The sequence below is a fragment of the Hylaeus volcanicus genome, chromosome 5, assembly GCF_026283585.1.
Source record: "Hylaeus volcanicus isolate JK05 chromosome 5, UHH_iyHylVolc1.0_haploid, whole genome shotgun sequence".
Taxonomy (NCBI): domain Eukaryota; kingdom Metazoa; phylum Arthropoda; class Insecta; order Hymenoptera; family Colletidae; genus Hylaeus; species Hylaeus volcanicus.
Genome location: NC_071980.1, coordinates 14232833 through 14254925, shown reverse-complemented (window position 1 = coordinate 14254925; position 22093 = coordinate 14232833). Strand labels below are relative to the sequence as shown.

Below are 22093 nucleotides of genomic sequence, written 5' to 3'. Positions count from 1 at the left end.
GAGAGAGAGAGAGAGAGAGAGAGAGAGAGAGAGAGAGAGAGAGAGAGAGAGAGAGAGAGAGAGAGAGAGAGAGAGAGAGAGAGAGAGAGAGAGAGAGAGAGAGAGAGAGAGAGAGAGAGAGAGAGAGAGAGAGAGAGAGAGAGAGAGAGAGAGAGAGAGAGAGAGAGAGAGAGAGAGAGAGAGAGAGAGAGAGAGAGAGAGAGAGAGAGAGAGAGAGAGAGAGAGAGAGAGAGAGAGAGAGAGAGAGAGAGAGAGAGAGAGACGTTATGGAAGCGCATGATTATCAATGTGACTGATGTATATTTCATGCTGCGGTTCGGCGAGCTTTTGCATCGCGTAACGGCCGAACGGAATGAATGGATGTGCCGCACACAGCGATAGCGGTCCTCGCATAATTACTCGCCACGGCAAGACCCGCGCGCGAGCGCCTAGCGAGCGACAAAATGTTATAAATGTACGCGGGAGTCCAATAAACGTCAAACGTCGATGACAAACCGTCAAACAATATCCGTACTATCGGCCACGTCCGGCGATTTGCTCGTGATTAAGGACGGGACGATTGACCTTCTCGACCGGACTCGGACACACTTTTGGGGCTGCTGCATCACGTACCGCCGGAAGGAGAGTTTCACGATGACTGGCCAGTCAGTACGTTTGAAAAGTTCCTTTTCTTGAAATACATTTTGATCGCTACACACTTCATATTACTAGACTGCGGATCTTTTTGCAAAATCAAATCTTCGGGAACGTGTTTACAAAGATTGAACCTAAATACAAATTTCTTTTATTCTGCAAACATTGCAACATGAACTTTACTTACAATCTTTTTTATACTCTTACATGTTGCTTGCATTTTGTAGTTTCTTGCACATTCAAATTTTCTACGAATGCATCAAGATCCGCATTCTGGATATTAGATTTGTGGAATTTATTAATATCGTACATTTTACATTTCTTTAATATAATTTCAAACTGTTACTATTACTTTTGAGCAATTGTTGCTGATTTTTATTAAAGGACTATTATGAGTGTAGGGGGTACACTACTTAAACTAGGCTTTCCAAATATTTCTTTAAACTGTGACGATACAAAGAATATTTTGTATGTAATTTGAATTATACGAAGAGGTCAATAAACTGCAACATTTTTTTTTCATTGTCAATTTCTTGGAAGTAGCTTCTAATGTCTTTTGCACATAAGTGCATGTTTTTTCTATCGCATTTCGTAACATGTTAAAATACACCGAAATATGCACAATAACATGCCAATTGCATATGAAATATTTGTCTTATTATCTTAACAATTAGAAGAGATATTCGAGTGGATCAGTAGGTGAATATCTTTTGTTTTTCGTAACTCTGATGTTTCAATCAATATTTCGCATTGTGAGTATAACGAATAATAACGATGCCACAACTTTATTTACAAATTTTCAAATTTCAAATTGAAAGCGTATTTTCATCAAAATAAAACATGAAACATACAACAAAACAAAACAAAACATACATAAAACATAAAACATAGAAAGTTGTATATTCTTCATTCGTTATACGAAAATTAAACTTTATATGATAGACTTTATATGGTAGAATCGATGTTCATTAATTATAATTTAAACTTTGTTACCTATGTGTATACTAATTAAAATATCAGAAAATATATACAGTACTGTCTCGAAATAAGCAACTCGTGTAACGCGTCACGCTGGCGTTAAGGGTGAGTTGCAGTGAAGGTTTAACTGACAAGGATGGGATGTGCCTTTAAGAGATATTGGATTCAGATTCTCCTTTTCTGGTTCCTTCGCTTCAACACGCTCCGAAACATTTTACTCCGCCTGAATTCGTTATTTGTTGCACGTTCTTCGGACTACACAATAGCTACTTCCGTTTAGATTATCCAGAAGGTGCGCATATCTGCTCCGTTAAGTTTCTATTGCATAAATTTTATTCCATCTTTTGCGTAGGAAATTAATTCTTGGATATATGCACTCATCTCAATAGTGGAGATCTATTACATCTGCAGTTCTATTACATATCCTTGTAAGAAAGCATAATGTACAAATGCTGGAACATTTCTTCAAGACTTCACAAAAATACTACAAGGTGTATGTGGATATAATAATATTTTTATATATTAATAATATCATTATGCGTTCAAAATTCTTATCAAAAATTCCAGGAATATAACCAAACAATTTTGATTGTTTCACTGAAGAACAATAACAGTTTTTGATGGTGCATTGTTCTTCTAAACAATGGGCTATGAATAATTTATATTGTTATTGTTGATTTCTATTTGGAATTTGACTTATACACATAAACGTCGAAATTTTTAAGAAATGTCCTATACCATGAATCTCAATAAAATATATGTTAAATAACAATTTCTTTTAAAATTCAATGCAAAAATTCTTAAAAAGTTAATGCAAAATTTTCAGTGACGTAGTGACATTTGTTTACGAGTACCAGCTTATTTATTCACTTTGCTGTAATAATTGCAAATCCCAGTTAGTCAGGACATTGTTTTTAAAGTATTCATCTAGCGGTGTTAAAATGTTCAAACTGATAGAAAAAAATAGAAACGTTATTTTAAACTGATATTTCCTCAAGTTATGGAAAAGAAATAAACGAAGGACGTCTACGTGCTCTAATCGATCCTAGTGTACGTACAGTATCGAAAGTTGTGTCTAATTTTACATTAATAAAGCGCCAAATTACAAAAGGTGCAAGATCATCTAGAAAGTTGAGAGCTGTATTATGTACAATTTTGCATAAATTTAAGTACATACAAACACAGAAAACTCCAGAGGGAACCACTATTAGCAGAAAAGCACATGGAAGATCGAATGGTGTTTGCATTTTAGATGGAGAAAAATGGAAGAAAATGCTGTTTACAAACGGATGAGGATTTATACTCGATGGACAGAATAGCTGGTTATATTATCTTTTCACGATAGCAGGAAAGATCTTGTGTTTCAAGTCAGGCGTCAAGTAAGAGGTACAGAAGTTGAATATAGAGGGAAAAAGTAGTATTCGATTTATTAATCTAAAATTAAACAACACCAATTATGTAAAACTAAGAACAATAAAATAACAGAAATACAAATTGGATTCTTGGAGAAACATTAATTTTTATCATTGTAATCATTGTATCATATATATCATTGTAATGAATAATAAAAATATTTATACTATAATTATAAAGTCTGTTACCTTTTACCGGAATTGTTTAATAAAGAATTTTGTTATTTTTTGAAGAATTTATGCACATTTTTTTTTACCTCATAAGATATTAGCAATTACAGAAAAATACATTTATTTTATAACACCACCACTTTGGAAAACTGTAAATGTAACTAAAATTAACAAATTTGATTAGTATAAGATCATGAACACCAGAATGACCAAACAGATAGATTGGTCAATTCAATCTATCTACTTCGAAGTTCTTAAAATTACAAATCTGTTAACGGTTATTAAAATTGAGAATTAATTGTATTATTCAATCGATTTAACCTTCCTCTCTATAATTTCATAAAATAATATTCATAAGAGGTGTGCGTTGATTGCCAAAAGTCTAATGTCAAGTTAATTAAACACGAATGTTTCCTTCCATAGAAATAACAAAATATTTAATTTATGTTATAATATAGATACATACTGAGGTATGTTATAATATTGAGTCATAAATTCCACCACGTTGTTCGGTAATTTAATTCCGTGTTTAAATGAAAACCTTCGAAATCGTTTAAGGGCATCGCGGTTTTTTTATGAAGTTCGTCATTACGGAAGTAATTGAAACTTGCAACTTTTAAAAAAGTTCAACTTTAAACTCACCTCAGCTCTAAATTAGAAGGCGAAGTTTTCTAGTTAACTCGGAAGAAACACAAATTACTCGTCTTTCGTAATTTCGGCGACGTAAAAAAAGGAGTTCGACCCAGAAATGAAAATACCGATTTCGTAAAATTCGACAAAGTGTACCTACATAACGAGTACATTGACCAAGATAGCTATAAACTCCGTTATCGTTTCGTAACGATGCAACAATAACACAGCCATGGGTAAAATTTTATTCCAATATGAGATAACGAATAGCGACGACGAACAGCAATTTGTTTACGGCTAACGAACGAATTTTTCCTCCAATAACGATTCACTCGATTGGGCAGACATTTTTCATAATTTTTTACCCAAATAAGCGTTCAAATAATATTTCAGAGCAACGAAAAATACACTTTTCGAACCGAACATTGGGTTATTTGCTTTTGAATTGTTTTATAAAAATCTAATAGAAAAATTATTTTATTTTCTATGTGAAAAATATGATTTTATTTTATAGAAGAATACTTTTTTTTTATGCATGTTTCTGTACAAAGAACATATCGTTTTTGGAGATCTGAAACGAACTCGTATAGTAATTCTTGAAATGATTAAATAGAAATTATTTTTGAATAAGTGGTATTATTATATTTTTGAATATTATGTTTTTGCAATAAAGATAATTCCGAGGAAAATACTTGATAGTTAATATCGATAGAACATAAGTATTCTACATAATAATTAAGTAGTAATTATTTTCATGTAAAGATTATTGCAACTTAACTTCAATTATTAACTTCTGTTCGATTCAGATACCAGGATATTAAAATTAGATAAAAAATTTAAAAAAAAAATGTAAAAAGTGTTGCAATAAATACTACTTTGAAATAATAAGATGCAGTGACAAATTTAAAATGAATATGATGGTTTGTAACATGTACTTCAGACAAATTTTCAATTTTCTTCATACAACATTAGTTAATTAGAATAACCTATAATATTTATTTTACATTCGTACATGTACTGTGTATTCTCTCTATAATTTTATTTATCAAAAACGAAACATAGCGATACTTTTTAGAGATAATACTTTCTTCATTCCCCAGACAGTTTTTGGAAAACTCCTCTTATATAGCAGGTGTCAATTTCCACCTGATAAGCGTTTATGAAACAGGAACGCTAGAATAATCGTCATCTGGGTCAGAACGGCGTCATTTTTAATGCTTATTAAAACGCATTAATTGCATCCACATATCGTGCAAATAAATTGAAATCAATTTACTGCAAGAATTGGCGAACTCGTGAAAAGAAAAAATGTGTAATTTGTGATTCGAAATTAAAAGAAGGCAATTACTTGGTCACGTATTTCCGTTCGAGGATCAGATGTGGAACGAGACACGAGATTCTTTCATCGCTCAACCTCAGGAATGGCTCGAGGAACGATCTCAGCCGACAAACGGAACACGGAATCGCTCGTGAACGGGGTGAACAGCGAGGAAATATTAACCATAAATTCTCGTGCTTTCGCGAAGGAAAACAAACTCGAGCTGCCTTCATGTTTCGGGCTAACAAGAATTCATCTGGAACACAGAAATTATCGTTACTTTATCGTCGCTAGCGATGGGACCAATCTAATTATTTCCTCATCTGAACAAATTCAAATTAAAAGTGTTCAGATAAGACAATAATGTTCACATAATTGACCAACTGATTAGCACTCAACTTAACGTGATACTAAAGAAAAAAATAAATAAAATGTATATAATTTACTTGAAGATAATTTCCTGTCTTACATAAAATATAAAATTAAAAAAGCAATATTACTCCACTCAGAAATTCGAATCCAATTGAAATCCAATGTTACTTACCCCATAGTCCAGTAATTGGTAACTAATGATCCATGATACGACCAAAGGTACACTAAATGGATCCGAACTAGATGAACCAATATCAGAGTGCCATTTCCTTGAAACGAAGAACGAAAAAGCTAGGAATGCTTGCGAAACGTAGGAATTCTTTTCGCAAAGGGCACGACTTACACCTGGAAGCCTCAAGGAATATCAACTGTCAGAACCCAGAGCGTGAAAGCTTCAAATATCGCATCTCTGTCGGCGCTACACAGTGATGCAGCAGTTGAGGTTCCGCCGTGGTATCTAAACATTTCTCGATTCCATCGGTACTCTCGTTTCAGCTGGTGCGATGGAAATGGGACGTCAGGGGAATCAAAGCCGGCCTAATTGGGCGGCGTTAAAAATTAATTAAAAAGCTCGCGGGACAAATTTGGTGGAAGAGGAACGGATTCGAAGGGCCAAGCAAGGCAACCCCTTCTTTCCGCGGTGTTTCCTTTGACGGTCGCGGAATCGATAACGAGGCCATTAACGGCGGGACGAGTGTCGAACGGAACAATTTCACGCGCGGGAACGAAAGCGATAAGAGTGGTTTAATATTTATCGGAGGAGGGATAATGGATTTTATAAACCGCTTTGAAGAGCGGCGCAGGACCCGTGCGGAAAAGAAAGGGAAAAAGGTACTCGAGAGGAGAGAAAGACGAGGCTGACAGTGCCGCATTAGCCGACAAGCCAGCACGTTGGTTTTGTTTGCAAGTTTCCGAATCAATTATTTATGGACTCGTTAACGGGCACCGTTTTCTACCTAGACGAGTGATCCACTTCCTCTCGAGCCTTTTTCTTCCGTTTTTCTTTCGTTCGTTTAAAAATTTTTCTTTCGCCCCCCTCCCCTAGTTCTATTCTTTTTTCTCCATTTGCATATCTGAGCTCTGTCGCTTTGGTAACCAAACGGAAGCGGAATAAGCGTGCGAGAACTTGTTAATGCGGCACGGGAGTGGCTCGACGTCGCTGTCGGGCGAGTTTCCGTGATCTCTATGTACAGATACCGTAATGCCTCGCTAACTGCCACCGGCTTCTGCCTCGTTAGCTGCGCGTTGTTATCCCCACCATTTGATTGTTTCTCACTCATCGATTGTACCTTTCATTGTTCACCACTTTAATAATACAAGGCTGGAGGTACAAGGAGCTGCAAAAAAATTTACGGAAGGGTAGCAATCGTTTCGGGGTGATGATGGAATGTATTAATACATAAATAAAATAAATAAATATGATAGCATCAATCAAAATTTTTGTTCCACAATGAAATTCAATTTGTCTGGAAAGTCCATGCCGATTTTTGGTAGGTGCTACACGTCTGTTTATAGTGAAATGGTTGAAAACAAATAACATGGGTGCATCCCTTAAAAGTTGAAAAGGTCGTGGAACAAAATGGTAATTATATAATTCAATAAATATATATCAAAATTCAAATATGCCTTTGAATTTTTCTTAAAAATTGCCACGAACTTTTTGGACAACCCGATATTTCTTTGACATTAAGTTAAGGTTCAATAAGATTGCAAATTTTGAAAGATAGGAAAATATTACATAAAGAAGTACAAAGTGAGCCGTATTGTTTATAGAAACAGGAAATTTTATTTTTAATTTATCAAATATTATTTTATTTTATCAAATTAAGGTAAGAAACCTTAAAATATTAAATGCGTTTATTTCAAAAAATCTTCCATGTCATTAATTATTTTAACAGTTTTATATTTTATCGTAATCATTTTATTGTTTCCGTAGTTTTAATTAACGAAACCTAAATTACAAGTTTCGTGAATTAAAAACTTTTGATTAAAAAAAAAAAAAAAATGGATACGAACGTTATTAAAATTTGGCAGAACAAATGCAATTTATGAATTTTAGTTTTATGTTCTGTAATAGTTAAATAAACTTAGCATCAGCGCAGCACATACCGCGGACAAAGCAAATTTTCTGCAATCAGGTATTACGCTCATTTTTCGTTTACTTTTTATTTCAGTGCAATATTTTGATTTTATATTGTTTGCGTTATAAAACAGCTATCACTGGATTTTATACCTTATGTCTCTTTGTTCATTCAATACTTCTATATCTTTTTTTTCTGTTCTCTGTTTATTACGACGAATAAAGTCGTTAAAGAAATAGAATAAATAAATATGGTAGCGTCAATAAAAATTTTTGTTGCATAATCAAATTCATATTCCATCGTATGATTTCAATAGTTATGGTCATTTTTACTATTTGCATCTTGTTCTGTAGTGTCTACAGCATAAATCCGGTTACTCTTATTATTAATAAATTAAATTTCTGCAAACTGCAAGAAAGTATATCCTTAAAATGATTATTCTGCATAAAATTAACTTCATAAAATCGCAATTTAAGAAAATTTACATTAATGAGCCTAAATATTCATAGTATTAAGATCTGGTGCAGATATATCGTTCATTAGCTCATTATACTTAAACTGAAGCTAAACAAAGAAATATTTTCTGCCACTTAAATGACTTTTCTCTTTATGGTAACATTTAATTTAAGTAAAATTTAACTTTGGTTACGTTACGAATTAATTTTTTTTTTAATATTAATATCTCCTTTCAAGAAATAGTGGTCGATGAAATTCGGTCAAATATTATCTCCGAAAGAAAATGATTTTTCGAGAACAAGGATAAACCCTTAGGAAAGTGAGGTAAAGTCCTGCGAGAAATAAAAGATAATAAGAAGGTAACGCGACGGTATAATGAAAAGTTATGGGAGTTCTGTGTTTCAATATCTGCGGGCTACGTACTTCGGATACGTACTTGAGGTTCCACGTACAAGGAGAATTCGAAGTACGTATAATTTGAGTTATGAGCGCCACGGGCCAACGATCAAAGTTTTCACTGTTGGAGGTTTCCCTGTAGAAGTCACGCGCAACGACGACCCGATGGGTAATATCACGATTGTGACGTTTCTTCGGGCCCCTTCTATCCGGACTTTTGTCCAAAATACTGCAGCACAAGTCCTGCCTGTTAATTTTCTGCCGAGCATAAAGTAAAAAAAAAATATATATATACATACATGTCGAATTGAGTAACCTCCTCCTATTAGAAGCTTGGGAACAATAGTGAAAGCTATTCAAAAAGTAGAAAAATATATTTATTTGAAAACAAAAATATGAATAAGGAAGCTTGAAGTTGTAGTTTAATAAAGAACATTATTGATTCAACGCAAATATTATTTATTGTAGCTTTCTGAGTTTTATAGCTTTCGGATTTCTGTCTCTTTCGGATTTATAATCATTTCAATTATAATCAAAAATGTTAATTTACTAGTTTGGGTGGATAACAAAGTATGATGAATATTTTTTCGAAATAAAAATCATATTAGATGCAAAAGTCCTTTTTATAGAAATTTAATATTGCAATGATCTTCTTTTTAAATACTAAACCTGTTGGGTAAAATTACGTAGTATAGAATGAAAGAAATTATTCGAAATAAAATGAAATATTGTATATTGTTTGAAATCCAAAGTTTTTGGAATTCGTTATACTAATATATAGTAGCATATTTTATATACAGTCATCCAAGCAAAAATCAGTAAACAAACAAATAAAGTTTAATGTCTAATCGCTTGTTCTATGCATCAAATAATTTCTTTAAGTATATTTCAATATTCAATTAATTATAATCTGGTTTATTTCGTACTCTATATAATTCTTTTAAAATTGCTTGAAATTGAAAAGGAATTTCACTGAAATTTTCACTTTAAAAAACGAACTATTTCAGTTTAACATCAGATTTATTTAAAAAAGTATTCATCATACACTTCTATATAACCTAATTCACGGTTTACAAATGTTCAATTTGAAAGGAACTCTTGTGATTTAATTTGATGGGACTACTTTTAAACTTTGCTCAAAGTACGTATAGTTAAATGCACGTATACTTATTAAATGAGCTGATACAATCCTAATTATACTAATATAATATTATACTTCTAATTCTAATAATATTTCTACTGTCATCGTTCCACAACTATAAACAGTCAATTAATACTTTAATTAATATTAATTAGTTTTATTTCAATCGTATAATGAATGCAAAGGCGACAGTAATTTATCAAAACAAATAAAGCATAAAAATCGTTGAATAACATTACACCCGAATAATTACCTGTGATTGAAGCAAAACTTAATTAATTACTGAGAATACATACATATACATACATATACATATATATATTCCACACCATGTAACTGCTCGCCGGTAATCGATACTAATATCGCGTAGCCGCGGGCCATAATTATCGACGGATCATCTCAGCGCAGCTGACGATAATTAATTATTTCTGTTGTTTCGATTGCTAGATCGGTATCGCATAATCGACTATGACACGTGGTTTCTTTCTCTGAACACGATTCGCCACGGCTGGCTAACGTGGCGTGCCGCGGAATGCTTGTGCCGTGTAATACATGCGCGGCAACGTAATTACATGCAATTTACATCAGATTTTAATTTGATACAAGCCAGCGCCGAGGAACGCGTTGAAAGTGCGATTCTAATCAGCCCAAGGCGACAGCATCGATAACCCCGACCTGATATTTCGCGACGTAATTGCCACGCGGGAAAATCCCTATGAAAATCTGAAAATCACTGCGAATGCGATCTCGATTAACGGACGACTTTCTGCATGACTGGTAATGCGTCGTTAATTGAGTTAAAATTGAGATCAGGCACGTGCAATTGCTTCACTTAAGAGAAACGACATTTTTCCAGTTAGGAAAATGCTAGTTGCGATGTCTCCCGACGATACGGGATGGTTAATATAGAGATTTCGTGAACATGTTGAGGGTGCATATTTCAAAAAATACCTCGGACTATTTTCATTAAAGAATATGAAAATATTTATAGAAGGATACAATATTTCTGTATTTATTTATTTTATATAGAATATATTAGGTTGTCCCGAAAGTTTCTTTTGCGTGTTGCAATCAATTATTTTGCGTGGCAGTGTTTATATAAATAGACAATGTAATTTCATTGATATCGATGTTGTAACAGTAATGGAGCAAAATGAATCGTACACAATTCAGTAATGTAACATGAAACATAAAATATTGTGTATATATTAATTATTAATAAAGCGAAAGAAACTTTTGGGACTGCCTAATACATATACCTATAATTCTATAATTAATATTACAAAGAGGTAAAGTTTGTTTGTTTGTTTCTTTATATGTAGAGGGTAATCTTCGGAATTACTCAACCGATTTGAAAATTATTTTCAGTAATAGAAAGCTAGACTGTTCCTGAGTAACACAGACTATGTTTTATTTTGATAAAAAACGTTTTCAATTTGAAATCTCAAAATTTGTACATCAAGTCGGAAGCAAAGCGTTGCTTGGCTACTTTATCGGCGTATGCTGACTAAATGGTTGAATATACGTGAAAATAATACAAAAATATGTAATACAAAAATATTGGTTATCAATAGATCTAAAAATACCCCATATATCTAGCTTTTATATTTAAATCACAATAACGTTTTTTATATTAAAAATGAATTGAAAACTATAAGGCAAACTTTAAGGGTGCTTATTCGGTAAATTTATACATATACCATTTCTATAGATTACTTGCATATGCGCATTACTGCTTATCACTACGATAAGTGATACGTTCATACATTAAAAATAAACAAAAATTATTTGTTCATTATCGGTGAAAACAGCAATAATTATTGCTGCAAAAATAATCGGTATTTGTTCAAAATGACATAATTGCAGTGGAAATACATACGTACACATGAAAGGGAGAATATACTTGAAAGTGTAAAAACGTAATTACACAAGATGGAATTTTTGTTTATGAATTATAGTTGAGAAATATATAAAACTTTGTTGCAAGTGTATGAACATTATATACATTATACGCGTGGTGTTCCATTGATAAGCTCCATAGCACAACAAAATACATACTACATAAATTAAAAAACCAATTTTTATATTGAAATTTTGAAAATAGTCGTCTAACTCTAGCTCTTCAACACCATGTGTTTTAAATTTTGATTTCAGTTGATTTTCGAATTTTTTTCAAAATGTGCACATACTTATATTTGTTAACAATCAAGACATTCTCGGTCTCATTGGCTCTGATACACTCACTTTCTTTCCAAATTACATTATACCATCATAGGACGAAATAATAAATCCTAGACTTGCAAACATTTTCATGAGTGTAACTCTATCAATCCTACTTAGATTTTAAAAAAATTCTCGAATTCATTTCAATATTCGTTATTCTTGCTGTCATCTTCTTATGCTCAATAGTAATATTACGTTTGTGTTACATCCTAGATTTAAATCTAAACTTAAATTGCGAAAAAATGAATTCATTGAACCTCGCCCTTTCACACTTTATTTCCCTGCTACTGTATATCACATTTTCCTAGTACTTAAGTTTGTATATACGTCATCCTCATAAATAAATATAACTTTAACGATCAATTGAACCGCCATATCTGATGATACTTTATTCTCAAAACCGTAAAAATTAGGATCGATATATACAACCGCTATCGTCACCGGCAGGTTGCTCGGTACTTCCGTTTGTTTGCCCAGCCCGTTTTTTCTGTCACGTGGTCGGGTTGTTTGATCGATTTAATCCCGGACATCGGCCGGCACCTGGGTTAGTTTTAACGATCTACCGTAAAGGATAATCTAAATTTATAGAACGGACGGCAATGGTCGTCCACTTTCCAACTGCAATCTGCTTGTGGATCAGAATTCACTCCATTCGTTTGAGTTTCCAGAAACTGCCATGAATAGAGGCGCGCGGCTCCGACTGAAATATTAATAACTTCGCCGGGAACATACTGGCAATCATAATGCAACTTGAATGTTTTCATCAATGAACCTTTCGTTTGGAAACGTTCAAACATTTTTCCGAGCCCGTGTATGCAGTTGTTCGCAATCGATGCAGTAGGATCAATTGGTTTACCAACCGTTAGCGAAGCTTATCGATTCCGAAGAATTGAGAAAAGGTCTGGTAGAGATTGCGAGGTCATAACATCGCTGCAAAGAAGCCACAACGCAAGTGGCAATGGGAATGGTTGGTAGCTATTAAACGAGACTGAATCGTTTGATGGGTGGCCAGTCAAGACTGTCTACTATAAGGTGTCCTTGGGGTAGTCGAGTTTATTGGTTTGAGTAACAAGTTCGTTTCATGTTTTATAACATCTCCGTTGGATGAAATAACAGCTTAGAGTGTAAAAATCCGCATTTACTTTATTACAGGACATTTACATACTGTTGCGGTTGGATATGCATAAGACTCTAGTTCCAGAGATATAATGTACCGTTTTTTATTATCCTTAAGCAATTATAGCCTGAGATCCTAGGATAACCAACGACTATGCGTACGTTAGACTCGTTCAATAGAAATTGAACAGTTGTTCGTTGACAAATAGCATAAGAATAATTGGATAGAGATAGCAGTTATGATTTCTTGCACATCTCCATAGAAAACGACGCTACTACAGAAAAACATAACAATCATCTACAACTATATACCACTTTTATGTAGGAACGTATTTCTAAGCAACAGCAACATTAAGGGGTCTCTTTACTATAGTACCTTAAAAACTAGATAATATTTGAGAATTTTTAGGAAGGAAATTATGAAGTATGTCAATTCCAAACTACATATGTTTGTCTATTAAGGTCTACCGGAAAATTCTGTCGGTTCCGGTTGCAACAAGTTTCAACAAGTATGCGCGTATTTGCTAAAAATGATATAGAAATTGTAATCGCGCTGACGAGATGTCATAAATAGACTGCGGATCTTTATGCAAAATAAAATCTTCGCGACAGTGTCTACACAAATTGAACCTAAATAGGAATTTATTTTATTCTGCAAATATTATAACATGAACTTTACTTTCAATCTTCTTTATATTCTTGCATATTGTTTGCATTTTGTAGTTTCTTGCACATTCAAATTTCCCATAAATGCATAAACATCCGCAGTCTAGTCATAAATAACGATAAAAATTATATTATTCGATCAAATTTATTCAAGGCATGAAAAATGTATTATTTTATTTTATTCTGAAAATGGACAGAACTTTAGACCTAATACATATTTAAAATATATTCTCAAATTTTTGAAGTAAAAATATTTGTTATATTCAGTTATGTAGACCTAACTAGAACCCTTTAAAATAAACACGAACTCCATAACTATAAAATTCTAGAATTAGTTCAAAGAGCTACCCAAAGAACATCCGTAGAAAATCAGGTGCTTTAATTTCGATAATCACTTTAGGAACCATTGGTTTTCCCTTTTCTCCGGTACATAAATATGAATATGAATAAATTCACATCATGCGGATTTGTGAATATGTATACGAATACATTTTTATTCATAAATAGCGCGTTCTTCACATTTTTAGTTACAATTAACTCTTCATTAAATAACGTTAATCACTTCCTTACATTGTTTACTATCATACACAAAATCGTTTTCAATCCATCCAAATGGGTAATTACAAAAATTATGTAATTTATGCAAACAAAAGAATCATTGTTGTTATTATCATAAAAAACATTATAGTTGTGTTAATAAACACGTATACAAAACTCTGGAATATGTATAAGCACCTTAGATAATGAATTAATGGCACACTTTTATTAAGCGAATTGTAAACCTCTCTTAAGTTGACAGGACCAAATTACTGTTTTTGGTACGAATTAGTACAAAATAAGTACTAAAAAATATTCCACTAAGTCGGATATGATTCTGCTGATTTGATTCTTCCAGCTTAAGAGAGGTTTACAATTCGCTTTGTCGACCAGTAGCCACCATATATCACGTGTTGTCATGTTTCTCAGGATACCGACAAGCTTGATGGCAAACTTAGGCGATGGGGAAATTGAAGAATATAAACTTACTTAATTTTTGTATTTACTTTTGTCCAAGTCCGCGAAATTAATTCTTTTCTCCCTGTATCATTATTTTTATTTGGTATTCTTACAACCAAAAGGTGTTAATGAAAGTATGTCATTATAAGTAAAAATGTGAACAACGCACTATTTATGAATAAAAATGTGAATAACGAGTTATTCATAAATTTATTCATATTCATATTTATAATACGTCCATCTTTGCCTTCTCGACAAGGAATCGAGATTTTATGTCCGTCCAGCGATGCGTTATTCGTATGAGAACGTTTTCGAAACGTTGTTTAGTATACTTAAACTGTAGAATTACATGAATTACGACAATTTTCCACAATGCCCATCGATTAAGATTAATGTATCGCAAGATAAACGTGTTTATGTCCGTCCAGCGATGCATTAAGGTCGATTAAGACTATACGACACGGACTGTCACGTTCCGGCACCGACACGGACCGGCACCGACACGACAAAACATTAAAACTCGCGTTTTAATGGAACTATTCACACTATTCCCGTTGACGAAACGTTCAGTGTCGGTCTCTGTTAAGTGTGAATAGTTCCATTAAAACGCGTGTTTTAATGTTTTGTCGTGTCGGTGCCGGTCCGTGTCGTATAGTCTGAATCGATCTTTATTCGTATGAGACCGTTTCTGAAACGTTGTCTAGCAACGTTGTCCACTCAAACTGTAGAATTCCATAAACTACGACAATTTTCCACAGTACCCATCGATTGGTCCTTTATCCCAGGAGTTAAAAATCCCGAAAAATGTATCATCGTCCTTGTCGGAGGTTACAAAGCTGCAGTATCGGTGAAAAGAGGCAGCGACGCCATTAAATGAGGCCGAATCGTTTGATCAGTGGCCAGCCAGGAAACAGGCCAGAATCGGGCAGAACGAGGCGCGTAGGCAGACACGAATAACGGAGTTCCTATTTATCGTCCAGAGGGGTGGTCGACTCGGTGCGCAGCTAGGTGGTGCGGAACATCGTAATCGGTCGGGGTGCGATTCTACCGTGCCAACAAACTCGTCCATGACGACTACGGCCGTGTGGGATCGCTCCGTGCCGCGAGTGATCCAGCGGAAGGGTGACTGGTCGAGTGGCGCGGAAAAAGGCAGAGGGCAAGAAGCGGAAGCGAGGCGTAGAGAGGTTTCGGAGACGACGCCGACGTGCGTGTGTATGGCGCGTTTACGCCGTCGAGCAGGTGTAAAGAAAAAGGCGGAGAGGATGAATGGACAGTGGGGAGCGAAGACCGGGGTGAAAAGGGGGCCAGAGGCGAGTATGAGTTGCGAGAAGAGCGAGAGAAAGGGAAAGAAACGACGCGAGGAATAAAGAGAGGCGGAAAGGACGAGGGGGAGGAAAAAAAGAAATAGGTCACATTAAAGGTTCATTAGGGCACGGCGGCTGGTATCTGACCCAAATTCATATTTTCCATAGTGACGGCTGTGGAACGTAGAGGGGAGAGGCAGGCAGGTAGGAGGTAGGCAGACAGTTAGGCAAGCAGGCAGGCTGGCTGGCTGACAAGCAGGTCGGGGGGTGGGTGGGTCGGTTTGCCTGAACACGCGGGGGTGGGTGGCGTACTCGAAGGGATGGCGCGAGGGAGAGGGATTAGAAATGTGTGCATTTGTATGTGTGCATGCGTGAAACGGGTGTGTGCGCGCGTGGAATGGGTGGGTATTCGGGGGATAGGACAGGGTTGGTGCGTTCCGTCCGAAGGGTCGTGGTACGCTGGCGCAAGCGTGCGGGGCGCCGGCGCCTCTCCCACCCTTGCTCGTTCCCTACCCTCTAAGCACAGCTCATGTACGGACGGGGAAGCGTCGCGACGCCTGCCGTCGGCTGCACAGTGCGGGCCCGGACGCCCACCAAGTAGTACGTTCACGTTCTGGTCGGACCGTCTGACCGCAGCAGTACTGCGTTCTCCGTCGCTCTCGTCGTACCCCGATTTCTCTTCCCCTCTCCCCTTTTGTGAACCCCACACCCACGCGCCGGCTCCGTCGCACCTACCCTCTCCTATTCTCTCTCTCCCTTCCGCATACCTATACACACACACATATATCTACACATACGCGCGCGTCTATATCTCTCGGTGCGCTGCAGCAGAGTGCAGCTGCAGAGGGACGTAGCTGCGTGAACTGTCCGCGATGGACTCGCTAAAGGAGCGGGCGACCCGAGTCCTAGTAGTCACGGCGTAGCGCGTGGCCAGACACGTCAGGAGGTGAAACCAGTCGCGTACCGTATTCTCGTCGTGGAAAATGGAACAGAGCCACCCATGGCTGCCAGACAGTGCGCTCGAACGTGGCAGAACAGACGCTACCGTTGAAACCGAAGATTCTCGGGTGAGAGATATGTGGATCATCAACGCGGTTACGAGAACTTCTCGCGTCGGTCGTTGATCGTCCGGGTGGTTGTCAATAGAAATGGACGATACGGCTGCGTGAGCCCTCGAAGATAAAAGGGGGCGAAAAAACGGCTAGTTGGCGTAATTCCGGGGCGCAGACGGTGTCTCGATTCCATGGGGTGGGTTTCAAAGGCGGCTTAAAGGGGCGCGATCGTTCCGAAATCGAGGCTGCTCTCGACTCGCGTTAATTTTTTCAGAAACGCGGTTACGTCGGCTCGGGAACGATACTGGATTCACAGGCAGTGCAAAGGGTTTGTGGCTACTCGAGGATGAGTATCGGCCTCGGCCATTGTCGTTGCAACAATAGCGGCGTGTTCAAGAAGCGTTAGCCTACCCTCGAGGGCGTAGCGGCTTTAAAAGATCTGAAACGCTCGTGTGCACGGTTCATGTGCCAGTATTGCGATCGCTGCGGGTCGCCATCGTATCCGGGGTTGAATATTAACGCAACTTTGCGAATTTCACGCGACTCGTGCCGTGCCAGACGTGGAGAATGGAAATTGTAAGTGGAATCTCCTCCCGCACGGTGAAACACGAGTCCGCTTTATCGATAGTTTTCGAATCGTTTTCGAATAATTTCACGCAAGTTGGGACGCGTTGCGATTCCCGGGAGACCAAGTGGTTAACATCCGGCTCGAATTTACTGTCCGTTTAAAGAAAAACAGCGATTAAAGGGCGTTTAAAACTCCATCTCTCGTTAAAATTCCACGTCTTTACGGTAATTCTGTCGTCAGAAGTTGTCCATAATCTGGAACCTCTAAAGAGCCTGTTTATCCCGCGGCTTTGAAGACTCGTGAAAAATATTCCTGCGAAAATTCTCATCGAATTACTTTCGCCAGGGGGAACTCTCGTTTCGGTCAGAAAATGCTTTCTGCTTCGGTAACATCCGCTATCTACGAACATTTCTCGTCTCCATTCCGTACCATTTTTCTGAAACGAGAGCCCAGTGTTTTTACGTGGCGTTCGGGATGTGTCGGGTAAAATTTTCTCATATTTCCATGTTTCACCGTCGTGGTAGGTTGTTCTCTCACGGAAGGTTGTTTCTGCGTGTCAAATACTCTTTCTCCTCACAGTTCTTAACGATTGGAACGAACATGGAAATTACTTCCATCGCGTGAGACGCGTTCGTAAAGCAGAACCTACGGTGCTTAGCAGTACCGTGAAAAAGCATTTCTTTCTCCGATAACTGGCTCGCGAACCTTTTCAACGATAAATAGAATTGTACATCCAGTCGATCGACCAGGTTGTATCCTTCACGGTTGTATCCTTGGGATGCGAGTGAATTCTTGATCCATTGCTGAAGCGTTTCGCTAGGAATCTAATTTTGACCATAACGTAGCAGCAAGACTTTTCTCGTTAAAGGAAAAAATAAGCAAGTCCGGCGAAGCTAACGAAACTTTGGATTTTCCAACACCAGGAGCGATCCTCCATCTTCGAGTTTCGTCTCTAACTTCGAATTTTTCGGCAGCTTCTCGTTATATCGACTCGCCCTGCTCGACAGGACTGGAATTGGCACAATTTCATGCACCGAAATAGTGCGACGAAATTATTGATCGCAGTCCTCGCTGTCTCTCGACAGTCCTTGGGATTCAAAAGTAAGATTGTTCGTCGGTGTAGCAGTTTAAGATATTTGAGGTATGGCCTGGTTTTTCAAGGTTGATACTTCCGGGTGTAAACCGTGTCTTTTGGGTAAAATACTCCGACGATATCCGTGTGACGTTTAAACCCTGAAGAAGCTAGCTGCAAGAAAGCTTTTTTCACGAATCTGTATGTTCAAAGTCGAAGATGACTATCGTGGGAATTAGCACAGTTTCAAGTGGACGTCTAATTTTAAATCTGTCGTTTCCATCCACGACAACTTTATTCCCTCGTAGCCCACTTCTGGGACAATTCGCGTAGACTTAGTCATACCTCGTTGGTGCGTGAAAATGAAAGAACGCTGGACAATAGCGGAACGCGACAGAAACGGATTGACAATTTTATAGTCGATTAGCCGACATTCTTTGGCCAGGCTACGGTCGAGCGGGAAAATCGAAGCAGATAAAAGTGAAACGGACTGAATGGACGCGAAAATACTGGACTCGATATTGAACTTGTCGTCCATTTGCCTGGGCCGGATGGAATATTGCGGAAAACTTTTCAGATCGAGCGCATCGCTCTTTCCCATCCCCTCGACCCTGCCGCTCCGGCCATACGTTCTCTGTCGATATTTACGATATTGCGTTCCCGTCGTCTCAACGAGTCCTTTATCCGAAAACGGACCGCGAGCTTGCCCGATATTCAACGAAAAGATCCCGTGGAAATTTTTATTCAAACTCCCGACGGGCTTTTTGTTCGCCGAAAAGTCGTCTAATTATTTTTAAATTTTCCTTGGTGTTTGACGGGGCTCCTCTTCCATCTAATTACCGTCTTGCGGGAGAAACTCGCGATTGGAAATTGAAGACTCAAAGGACTACGACTTGATGAGTGTTTTATTGGGGCCATCTTGAAACGCGATTGTGCAAGGAAAAAGAGTAGGCAGGTTAGAGGGATCAAATAATCCTTTCGAGCGATTCGAGAGAATCCAGAAGTACGTTGCGAAGCTGTAGGGATCACCATTAGACAGAATTCAAATATGTTTCTATTTCAAAATTATAGAAAGGGTTGTTTCACCATCGGGCGGATTTTGTGTCGCATAATCTTGAAGCGTCAGGGTAGTATGCAACCCCATTATATTTTGGAAATGTATTTTAAACTCGAGGAATTTTGTGTTGAAATATAATATCGGATCGCCCTTGCCAAGTATATTGTTATATTTTATGTTTGGCATAACGAGAACTTTAAGGATTAATGAAAAACTTTAATAAATAACAGGGTGTGTAGAATATTGTTTGACATCTGGTTTGCGCGTTGAACTGTAACTTCTGTCAAAATGAGTGTTAAATTGAACAACTTGTGATCGCCACTTTCTATGTGTCAAAGGGATAGTAATGGTTGAGAGAAAAAGACAAGTTTTTACATTTTGGTCGTATTCGTTATCGACTAAGGTATTCTGTGTCAGAACATCATGTATGGACATAAAAACGGAAAAGTTTTTTGAAACATGAATTAGATGTCACATCTATAGATCGTTGTAGCGCGTAAAAATTTTAAGACATTGTCCTTGGACAAAGCTGAGGTACCAATTTACAAGCGAAAAGACAGATTTATCTCATATCTTGAACATTACTCGGAAACAGTCTCTCTTACACTTCAGAGTAGAATTAGGGTATCTTCAAGCACAGTGGAAATCAAATGTTTGGATCAGAATTTTGAGAAAAAGTTACTTCATTGTTTGTTGGAATTCTGTATTGCATAGTCTAACGATTCATAGCACGGCTAGCCCAAAACCAACAGTTCACGAGAGAGGAAACGCGAATTTCTCTCATATTTCGAACATCGATCGAAGGTAATCTTCGTAGCTCCAGCATATTGAAAACCTAGAGAGATTGCCACTTGATAAAGTTCAGATGTATTAGATGGTAAAGTTCAGAAATATTCGGAAAAGGTTGTTTCACTATTGTTCAGGATTTAGTATCGCATAAACTAATGTCTACTGGGAAAACCTATCCCTGGATAAAGTTGAGATATACCAATCAGCATTTTTGAAGAAGAATGTTTCACTTTTGTTCAGAATTTCGTATCACACTCGTGTTGGATAGGAAAGACGGCTCTTGGAAATAGTTTTGAAAAAGGTTGTTTCACTATTCGAGATTTCGTATCACAGTTTAACGACGAGTGATGAGTACTACTGGTGAGAACGGGATACATGGTCGAAGACGCGGATCCCTCCCGCGTTTCGAACATCACTAAGAGATAATCTTCGTAGAAGTATCGACACTGAACACCCTGTACTCGGCGGTAGACGAACTAACCGTGCGAGAGGAGTCGCTCCGGATATAGGCCGACCGATGGATATTCCCTTTAACTCGTTCCCTCTCCCGTACCGTTTCCATCTCGTTCGTTCTCATCTCGTCTCGCGGACACGTCGTCGTCGTCGTCGCGTGCGACGAAAATATCGTCGACCGAACGAAGGAACGTACGCAGAGTGCCGCGGAACCGTCCAACGGAACTGGGAACTTGGCGGATCGTCCGTGACTCGTGTTTTCGAGCGAAGTCGTCGCGTCTCATCTCCGACGGAGCGATACCAGCGTCGAGTAGGAGCGAGGAAACGGTAGATCAAGGTAGACAGCCAATGCTCTCCCGATCGTTTCGCAAGCATCTCCAGGGAGAGCGGAGACGGATGGCGTCCCGAGGAAGCAGAAAACGGGATAGTGGCGCGGTGTTTTCCGGCGTTGCATAATTTTCCTAAAAATACGCGAAAACGGTCGGCCCCGCGAGAGTCGGAAATATTCGCGAGCCGACGAAACGCGATGAACGGGACCGCGGAAAGTAAATTCCGGCGTACAGAGCGGGACAGTGAAGTGTCGGCGGCTCGAGAGGACACGAATCGACCGCGGGATCGTCTACTGTGCGAGTGATCGAAACCAGAGCGGAGCGCCAGTGATCAAGATCGTTCGGGAGGATTCGTACGGTGCCAGAATTCGTTCAGTGAGTGTATTCTGCCTCGAGTGGATGCAGCTCGACCGGCCGAGCCAAGGTATGCCCCGCAGAGAATGCTATTAATCCTTCACGATGTTCCAGAGGACATTCCTCTCTCGACGAGGGGATATCGCGTTACAATGTTCGACGTTCGTCGACGGATACCGCTCCATCCGCTTCCGATTCGGTCCCGTCGAATCCTCGACAAGATTCCCCGAATCGCGACCATATTCTCCCGCGTAGAACCATAATCGTACCGACTCTTGACGAGAGAATGTTCGCGGACCGAGCGAGCAAGCCAGCCGTGGACACCGCGCGCTCGCCCATGGGATATATTTAAACAGCCGTGTCTCGTGTTACTCACGCATCGCGCCGAGCCGAGAATAGTTATTCGCGGGCACGTCATCTTGAGACACTTTTCAACGCGATACCGCGAGCGGTCGTGTTCATTGAAAAATCGAATTCCAGCAGGAGCGATTGACACGCCGATGACCCACTTCCGGAAATGTGGGAT

The 22093-nt window shown here is 38.1% G+C and overlaps 1 long non-coding RNA gene across 4 annotated transcripts; it reads right to left on the bottom strand.

Annotated features, from left to right (window-relative positions):
* Positions 1-4277: 4277 nt before the first annotated feature.
* On the bottom strand, positions 4278-21735 carry LOC128876492 (uncharacterized). Of its 4 annotated transcripts, none has more exons than XR_008457047.1 (4): positions 20631-21735; positions 8488-8705; positions 5173-6851; positions 4278-4997 (listed from the first exon to the last, which is right to left on the bottom strand). It is a non-coding gene; the product is annotated as an uncharacterized LOC128876492 (long non-coding RNA). The 4 variants fall into 4 exon arrangements; XR_008457049.1 differs by lacking the exon at positions 4278-4997 and having other exon boundaries at positions 5073-5398; positions 5687-6851; XR_008457048.1 differs by lacking the exon at positions 4278-4997 and having other exon boundaries at positions 5073-6051; positions 6712-6851.
* Positions 21736-22093: the final 358 nt, after the last annotated feature.